A 10,214-nucleotide genomic window follows, 5' to 3' on the forward strand; every position below is an offset into this window, starting at 1 on the left:
ATTACTGGACTATTATTAAATAAATATTTATTTATATTAAATAATTATTATTTGATATGTATTTGTTTCAAATAATAGTCAAGTAACTGATTACTTGAGATAAATAATTTTTTTTTTATTTAAAAAATATTTTTTTTCTACTTTTTATAAAATAAAATATGTGAATTTCTGATATTTTCTGGAAAAAAAGAGAAAAAGGGACATTTAAATAAATTTACGAAAATTGTTTTTTAATTTTTTAATGTCTATAAAGAAAATAATTTTTTTTTAAAATAGTTATTCTATTAGGGAAAAAAGCTTTTAATGAGAGGCGCCTTTTTTTTACAAAAGAGAATAAATTTTCCCTTCTCAAATTGTAATTTACTTTTAAATGTATTTTAAATAATTTTTAGTGTAATATTTAGTCATTAGCGTAAATTATGCTTTCTATATTTGGACCTTCTTTTTTTTTTTTGCTAAATTGTTTTATTCCTTTAGATATAATATTTCTCATATTAGGTTGAAAAAATTCGTTTTAGTGTAATAATATTCTCGTTAATATGAAATTTTCTAAAAAGATTACTAATTTTTTTTCTCTCTCTCTCTTTCTTTCTCTCGAAATATTAACTTCCGCTTGGCTTGCATTTCCGCTCTTTAAATTTTATAACCGTTGAGCGCGCAATTCAGTCGAGAAGGAAAATATTGAATTAGGATAGCCTGGGGTAAATTGGCACACATTCGCACTTCCGCCCCAAGTAACCGTATATATAGGTATAGAGACTTGAAGACAGTAGAGTGGACATTAAATTTTCATGGTTCAGTGATCAAAAATGTTCCCCCAGGGTGTAAAAGACAGCATGTGGTACGCGTTATTTCTTGTTCCTTGGAGGTCCTGAATCTACCTTATAACACATGTCTCCATAATATTGACTCATTCATTCTAATTTTCTTATGTATACGAAAGTATAGACTTTTTTTGAAAAAAGGAAGCAAATATATAAGACCATCATTAATGGTGTTTACATGGGGGGGGGTAACTCATTTTTCTATATCAGACACTCATAACATTTCATTAATCTTGTCAAATTACTAGTTTAAAGGCGATATTTTCTTTTTTGAAAAAAAAAAACAGATACATTCAGAAAGGGCGATCAGCATTTATATAAGCTGAAAAAGAAGGGCGAGAGAGCACTTTTAAAATAAGAAATAGAATAGGGTTCTTTAAAATTATCATTGAAGGTTATTATTTTCTATCGCCTCAAGATTATAAAGTTTATGTTACATATGTTGCCATTCATATTGCAATTTAAGATTGTATATGCATAGTTAGCAACCCCGTTATAATCGAAAAATTCTCCTGACCCCAGGAGATGAAGTCTGGACGTCTAAGTTTTACGAATTCATTCATGTGTGAAATCGTCTTGTTAAATTATTATTGTGCCGCTTGCTTCAAGAGGAAATATATATATATGTAAACGTAAAAAAAAAGTACGTTAACTATTTCGATACGCTTTGTGATGATTATATTTAGTTTTATTATGAAATATTTTTATTAAAATATCTACAATGTATATAGAATATAGTAATACCAAAAAGTAATAGTTTGGTTAAGCGAAAAATTGGATTATCTTCATTATATTTACAATTTGTTAATTGTTTTACAATGAAGATAAAAGATTAATTTTCCGGTAAATCTTTAAATAGAGATAAAATGTTTACTTTTTGTTTACTATGTTGAAAAAGTCGAAAAACAGCTATTACCGCAAGAAAAATGCATTTGGCGAGCATTTTTGGCGCCTGTTAATTAAGTCTAGACTAATGTCTAGACATTTTATATAAAGAAAATTCTTTTTTTTTTTTTTGGAAATTTACTGGTTATAATATAAAATTTTCACTTAACAATTTTATGACCAATTAAATAGTAATTCTTAAATAAAAATAATTTTATTTAATTAATTAAATTAAGTAATTTTATTGGCCACAAACCTGTACTGCGGGAGACCACAGGTGGATAAGAGGATAATCTATAGCATTCAAAGATGTTTTCTTATCTTTTATACATTCAAGCAATAAATGTAAGAATGCGAGGCACATTAAATTTTTTTTCTCTTTTTTTTTTTGAAAAATGCCAAGATGCGCGGTTTTGAGAGTCAATAGAAGATAACATGCGCACGCATACCGTGATTTAAAAAAGTTAATTGGATTTTCACATTTTCTTATTCTCCATTTTGAATTGATTAATAAATTTTCTTTTATTTACCGATAAATAAAACAATTTTTTTTCTTAATTTAAGATAATATTTATGAAAAAAGGGAAGTTGCTTATTAAGAGATAAGTTTCATAATTTTATAGTAGTATAAATGAAAAAAGAAAGAGAGAGATGTAAAAAAAAATTGAAAGAGAAAGAAATTTGATTCGCGTGATCAGATTGGTTCATTATTTCATTGAGAAGAGAAATTCTGTATACACGCCCAACTTTGGTATATACAATCAATTATATCATAAAATGCTTACGAAACAAAATATTGCACAATCCCCATATACTAAATTGGAAGATAAAACATATATGACATATTGCTTTAGTCAAAAAAAATTTTTATTGATGATTTATAGTTTTCACCCTTAATTGTCCTGACAACTCAATTCCAAAATGGGAGTATTCATTCTAGAAAGTGTATCGATTTCTTTTGTGATAAATTACTTTTGATATTTAATACTCGATGGCAAAACTCATTATGTTAATTATATTTTTTTTAATATGACAAAATTATATATTTATCAAAGAATTTGATATTTCTACACTGAAAAAAGGGTTTGGTATTGACAACCAAACGTTTGGTTATGGTATTTAAGCAATCAAAATTTTTTTTGTTGAATCAACAAAATTTTAATTGTTTCAACCAAAATTTGTTTGAACCAAAATTAGAAAAAAAAGGATTTTTGTTGTCCTCACTAAAGTTTGATTGGGACAACTAAAATTTTGTTGATTCAACAAAAAAATTTTGGTTGCTTAAATACCAACCAAACACTGAGAAAAAAGATTTGAGCTGACAACCAAATATTTCATTCAATATATGTGCAACTAAAACATTTTGGTTGACACAACTAAACTTTAGTTGACAACAACCAAAGTTTGTTTCAGACGACTAAATAAGAAAATGAAAAAGAATTTGGTAGTCTCAACCAAACTTTGGTTGATGTCAACTAAAGTTTAGTTGTGTCAACCAAAAACTTTTAGTTGCACATATATTGAATGAAATATTTGGTTGTCAGCTCAAACCTTTTTTCTCAATGAACTTTTGGTTGTGCACTCAGAAAAAAGATATGTACCATTTTTTTATATTTACCCAATTTTTTGGTTAGTTCAAACCAAAATTTGTTTAATTCAAATAAATATTTATTTGATCTAAATAACTGTTTGGTTTATTTTAATAAAATTGAACAAAGAAAAAATTTGATTGAGCTATAAATAAACGTTTGGTTTATGCAACCAAATGTTCGGTTAACTGTATATCAATGTATTTATTTTTTAACCAAAATTTGGTTGCTTCAAACGAGTTTTTTTCTGAGTGTGAATACCAAACACTTTTTTCACTGTATGAATATTATAAAGATAAGAGCGATTAAAGTATTAAATAAAATCGTTAATTTTCGAAAAAAATGTTTAGTAGAAAAAAAAATATAGATATTTACCAGCTGTAAGATATTATCATATTTTTGATTTTTTTCTGGATTTTGTGTGAATTTTTTTACCCGATAAATAATTTTCGTTGACAAATAATAATTATTGTAGAATGTGCGAAAATACACACCCCCGTGGGGTGATAATTATCTTTCTCTTTCTTTTTTTTTGCAACACTATTTTCATTTTTATAGCTTCCGGTCAATTATATACAATAGCCGAAAGAAATAGTAATATAAGGGTGAATGCAGATGCTGTTTTACGTCCGTTGACGCACCTATTGTAGCGACAATTAATTGAGTTTCCTTTGCCAGCTGAATATTGTATAATATTTTCATCGAGCATGCACTTAGACGAGCACGATGAGGGGTGTGGGATTACACACGTGACGTTTTTCAAAAAAAAAAAAAGAGGTCCCTCACCTGTCAATTTGGAAGTTGTTTTTAAAGGCGAACAGTTCGCCATGCGTTCAACCTGTTAATTACTATTTGTACAGGAGGTCTTAAGAACTGTCACCAGAAAAAAAAGAGAGAGAAAAAGAAAGGTCGTTCAAAATTCCTTAGTTTACTTAACGTTAATTATACCTAACACTTTTAGTGCGTCCAATCCTTTTTTTCTCATTAATGAATTATTCATTCCAAATGCGAAAATTAATATTTATTCATCACTTCTTTTTGATTGTATTTTATAATTATCAAAAAAAAATTTTTTTTTAATTAAATTTTTTATTTGATCTTTTGAAAAAATGATTGATTTGACATTATTTTTTTTTGTCAAACCAAAAATGGTTTCTGAATAAATTAAGATTTTTTGACGAAATTTCAAATAATAGTTAGGTAATTAAAAAAGGATGAGATTGAAACTTCCAAGGTTGACGTGTGTTAATTTTTTGACATATATATTTAATAAGTAGAAGGAATTCCATGAAATGTAAGGGATTATATATGGATCAATATTTTTGCAACTTGCTTCCTTTTTCCTCATCTTGAACTGGTAAATTCATGTTGCTTTAGTCGATAATCCTTCCTGCTTGACACTTTTATAAAACCTTTCCAAAATCTTCTATTTTTCGAAAAAGGTGACAAAAATCGCAGTAAAGGATCGAGGGCAATGGTCAGCTTATGATCACTTTACCTGACGTAAGTCGGAACCATCCACCGTGCGCTTCGCATAAATTAAAATAAATTTTCTCAAGAGACGATCACGACAACTGTTGACTCTCAGGTGGAACGAAAAAAATTTACATAATTCAAAAAGGGGGCGCTTCCAAAATGAAAAAAAAAATTAGCATCTTTTGTCACCCTTCACTCTCCTTTTGCTTTCACTAAATTTTTCTTAAGTGAAAAATTACATGCTTCATGAACGTTGTGATTTTTCACCTCTTTTCGGATTATTTGAATATATTTCTTCTTGCACAATATATATAATCGGTGTATTTTTTGAATTTAGTTTATTAAATAAAAATATCTTTTATTAATGTAATAAAAGAGTTTGGGATAAGAAATTTTAGCGTTTTATAAGTTTCTCTAATATAATGTTTAAATACATTTGTTAAGAATGTCAAAATCATTTTAATTTATTATTTGTGTGTATATGTATTATGCTTGACCATACATGCACATAAGAAAAGCGTGGGCAACGATGTTCAAACCGGCCCACGTTTTAGATCACTGCCTCTAGATAATAAATAATATGATTCAAGTGAACATTTAAAATTCCCTTTCATCTATAAACTTTCGTTATAAAAACAATATCAAAAATTCGTATTTTTATATTGAAATGGATTTAAAAATTAATAAAAATTCTTTGTATAATAATAATTAATCCTTACTGAATTCAAGTATTTCCTGGAATGAGTATTTTATTTTTAATCTCAAGAACAAATTACATTGAATATCATTATAATTCTTAAGTTTCTGTAAATTATATATATATATACACCAAGAGAAAATATATTTCTTTGATTTAAAGAAACCAAATTCCTTTGACTTGTTTTCTTTTATTCAAAATTTTTTTCTTTTTGAAATAAAAAAAGCTTCTTACACTGAATAAAAAAAATTATTTGAATCAAATACTCGATTACTTGAGTATTATCAAATAAATATTTATTTGAACCAAATAATTTTTATTTGAATTAAATAAATTGTATTTGAACCAATAATTTCTGTACTTGAAACAAATACCATTTAATTGACTCAAATAATAATTATTTGATACAAATAAATATTTATTTGATAATAGTCAAGTAATCGAGTATTTGAATCAAATAAATTTTTTTTTCAGTGTAGTTTCAAAAAAAAAATTTCTTTGATGAAAAGAAAAAAAATTTTTTAGGGAAGAAAATAAAACCTTTTGAAACGAAGATATCTTCTAAGCACAATGTAAAATATCCAAATCGTTTATTTCCTGAATAATTGTACACGCTTATTCTCGCGCGAATAAGGTATATAATTACGCATATTCCACGATGGGTATTGTTTTTTCAAATAAAGCGGATATATTTTTTCGCAGCGCTCAACAATTAGATACTTCGTTTGATATATTTATGAGCGTGAGGTTTTTATATATATATATATATATATATATATATATATATATATATATATAAAATCCCCTGATATATCAGGATGCATTTTACTGTGCTCAAGGTTGTGAAATGTGAATGAATCTCGAACCTCGAACCTGTTTCACCTGATACCTTCCACTCTCCTTCTCGCAGCTTCTTTTTCGAAGTCAGTAGTTGATAGTTGTTGCTCTTCTCGAATATATTTATATATATATATATACACTTTCTAACGACGTGCATATATATGCATACGCTAAATACGCATTATAATACAAAGAAAATGTAATCGATATACGTGGGCGAGTAATCATCATAAATTGTGAGACGCGTCTTGCAATTTTATCAATCCCTGTGAATTCACCAGATCATTTTTGATTCTTATTCATTATAAAATTTTCCAAATTGTATAATTTTTCGAAAAAAAAAATATTGATTAAATTATTTATTTAATTAAATTTTTTTTTTTTACAAAAAAAGTTAGAAACTGGAAAAAAATTATTTTCTACTAGAAAATAAATTAGTCGATATATTAAAGAATTTTGTTATGTTAATATGAAGATAAATTTGAAAAATGAAGTTCGCAAGTGATACAGGAAGTACCATTACAATGGCAACGTTTTATTATTGCTTACTGACATTCTCCTCTTTTTATTGCATAGGAGAAAACTCCAAGGAGTTTTGTTCTCTGACCAGTGGAGCGTGAACCACCCCTTATAGAATTCAACTCTTTTTCTATATACTGTATATATATATTCTTTTTACTCGTAGTTTAAAACACCTTTATGCAAATAAAATATTCAGTGATCCATGAACAATTATTTTCTGAAACGAAAGTGACATTTTTTTTTTTCTATGTAATAATTATGAATTTATTACATTTTCTATTTTAAATTCCAATGTTCAATAAGTATAACGGATAGAATCAAATAATTTTTAAAAATGAATTAGTAAAAAATAAAATTATTTCACTAATTTATTGGTAAATTTTAATTCATTCAATAGCAAATCACTAATTAGTTAAAATTTTTCACAATTCAGATTTAGAAAAAGTGTAAATAAATAGGAAAAAAAAATTAAGAAGTAACAAAAATTCGTATATACAATTTAAAAAAAAAACTAATGAATTAGTAAGAAAATTTTACTGTACTCTCTAAATCTGAATTAGTAAAAATGTTTACTAATTTGAATTAGTGACTCACTTTTTGCTTCAGAATTAGTTAAATTTTACTATATTATTAGTAACTTTTACTAACAATTAGTAAAATTTAACTAATTTACTAATAAATAATAATAATACTAAAAATTTTACTAATTATTAGTAACTTTTACTAACAATTAGTAAAATTTAACTAATTCTAAAGCAAAAAGTGAGTCACTAATTCAAATTAGTAAACATTTTTAGAGAGTACTAATTTGAAATTAGTTGACATTTTTATTTAAAATATCCATTAATAATAAATAAAAATTTCTGAAAGTTTAGCGGTGCCACTATATTTATATCAAATTCCTAATTGATTCGATTGGTAAATAAATGTTTCTTAATTAGTAAAGAAAATTGTCGAATCAGTGACATTTTCACTCTCGAGCAAATAAGTTGTGTAAATTAATTACTATGTGCAAATTAAAGGCACTTGTATATATGGACAATTTAATGACACGCTTAAATTAGGAATACAGAATTGCGAGTACAAACATTATTATTATTATTATTATTATTTTTATTGAATATTAATTAACGGAAATTTATTATCTTCACATATTTAGCGCTTCAAGCACGCAACAAGTCTCATTCTGTTTCTTTACAAGTTTACGAGATTCATTTTAACTGAATATAAATAACAAAATTAGAATATATGCAGAATTTGCTTGTTATATAAGAAATTAAGAATATATATATTAAATGTATTGCATTTGCGAGATTTTTCGCGTATCTCTATATATGTACCTCCCACACACGCGAACATTTATTATGTGTTGTTTGAAAAATGAGCTTGATTTTTTGAAGAAAAAAAAAAATGTTTCTCAATATATATACAATATCATGTAATATAATAAAATTCGATAATTTACTTTATGTTGGGATAATTTTCTAAAAATTTTAACATAGAAAGGGAAATAAGATATTATTTGAAAAAATTTTCAAAAGGTCACGGGTACGCAAAAGACATTATTTATTTAAATAACATTATAATCACGAATATGTAAATTCTGTACTTGTAGCAAAATTACATTTTCCTGCAAAATATATATATAAATTTATAAAATTCGTGAAACATTTTTTGCATATTTTTTCAGTTTCAGATTAAATTCAGACATTTTAAAATCCAATTTAATTTGATTATATTTTATTTTTTTACTTTTTTTTTCTCAGAAAAATTTAAAAATTACAAATAATTTCATCACGTTTTATGAGGTAATTAATTCTCATTAACCGATAATTACAAGCTATTTTAAAAATCGAATTTTAAAATTAAAAAATTGGAATTTTAAAAAATTTGACACCTTTGTATACCCTTGATACAGCCCTGCATAAAATAGTATTGAGAAAAACGATTGGTTGCGATTACCATTTCGTTACATGGAAAAAAATATTTACCTGAAACAGCGAAAGATTTTATTAGAATAGCGAAAGATTTAACTGAAACAAGTAAAATTTTTGCTACTATAGTGAAACGTTTCGCTGTTTTAGTTAAATTTTTTTTCCGTGTAGTAAAAGTATTTTTGTTTATATATTAGTTAACCATTTAATTAGTCAGCCTAACTATTTCATTAGTAAGGTAACTAAATAGTTAGTCCAACCAATTAATTAGAAAGACCAACTAATAAAATAGTTATGCCAAATAAAAATAGTAACAACTAATTAGCAGCATACACCCAGAGAAATGTTTTATTTGAATTAAATAAAATATATTTGACTTAAATAAAAATGGATATTTGTCTCAGAGCCTACTAAAGTTTTCTTTGTCTCAAATAAATTTTTATATTTAAATTTGAGACAAATAAATTTTTATTTGCTACAAATATATTTTATATTTAGGACAAATAAATAAAAAGTTTTGAATGTAATAAATTTAATTGCAAAATTGCCTGGTATTCAGCCAAATATTCTGAAATTGATATAATTAAAATTTATGATTCAAATTGAAAATCTTAAATTTTTACATTTCGTGTTTATTTTTTTGTATATGTTCCGTGGATATTGTTGAAACATAACAATTTCCATTTCTCTGTGTCAATGATAAGTTGATTTGAATTCTGCTTCACATTTGAGACACAACAGGGAGAAAGGCACTCAAAATAAAAGGAAAGTGTGATTTAATTAATAAACACTCGCGAATTAAAACATTTCTTTAATTATCCAGAAATTAGTATTTGTTTTAATCAAATAATAATCAATCCTTGTACAAACAACTGCTTGGTCGCGTTAATATGTCACCTCGTTTTCACTACGTCCGACATCTTTAAAGTTATATCGTATACAGTATTCTGCGCATGCTTGCGTTGAATTCGCATAAACTTTTATTTGAATTAAATATATTATTTATTTGCCACAAATGTACCTTTTTAAAAAGTACTAATAAAATTGTTTATTTGTAAGAAACATATACGACAATTTCAAACAAACATTTATTTATTTAATTTAAATAAAATATTTATTTGAAATAAATAAAAATGATTTAAATATACGTTTTTATTCAAAACTAATAAATTTTTTCTCTGGGTGTAGTTTACTAACTAAAAATGGTAACCCCAACCAATCTTTTTTCTCAATGTACTCTCTAAATCTGAATTAGTAAAAATGTTTACTAATTTAAATTAGTGACTCACTTTTTGCTTCTAAATTAGTAAAATTTTACTAATTATTAGTAACTTTTACTAATAATTAGTAAAATTTAACTAATTCTAAAGCAAAAAGTGAGTCACTAATTTAAATTAGTTTTTACTAATTAAAATAAATTTTACTAATTATTAGTAACTTTTACTAA

At 25.4% G+C, this 10,214-nt stretch overlaps 1 protein-coding gene across 1 annotated transcript in view; it reads left to right on the top strand.

The window, feature by feature from the left end:
- Positions 1 to 10,214, top strand: part of LOC127277661 (uncharacterized) — a 65,004-nt gene that overhangs the window by 5,213 nt on the left and 49,577 nt on the right. The window lies entirely within an intron of this gene.

The sequence above is a fragment of the Leptopilina boulardi genome, unplaced genomic scaffold (assembly GCF_019393585.1).
Source record: "Leptopilina boulardi isolate dan_hultmark-lab unplaced genomic scaffold, ZJU_Lbou_2.1 LbouV2_110, whole genome shotgun sequence".
Taxonomy (NCBI): Eukaryota; Metazoa; Arthropoda; class Insecta; order Hymenoptera; family Figitidae; genus Leptopilina; species Leptopilina boulardi.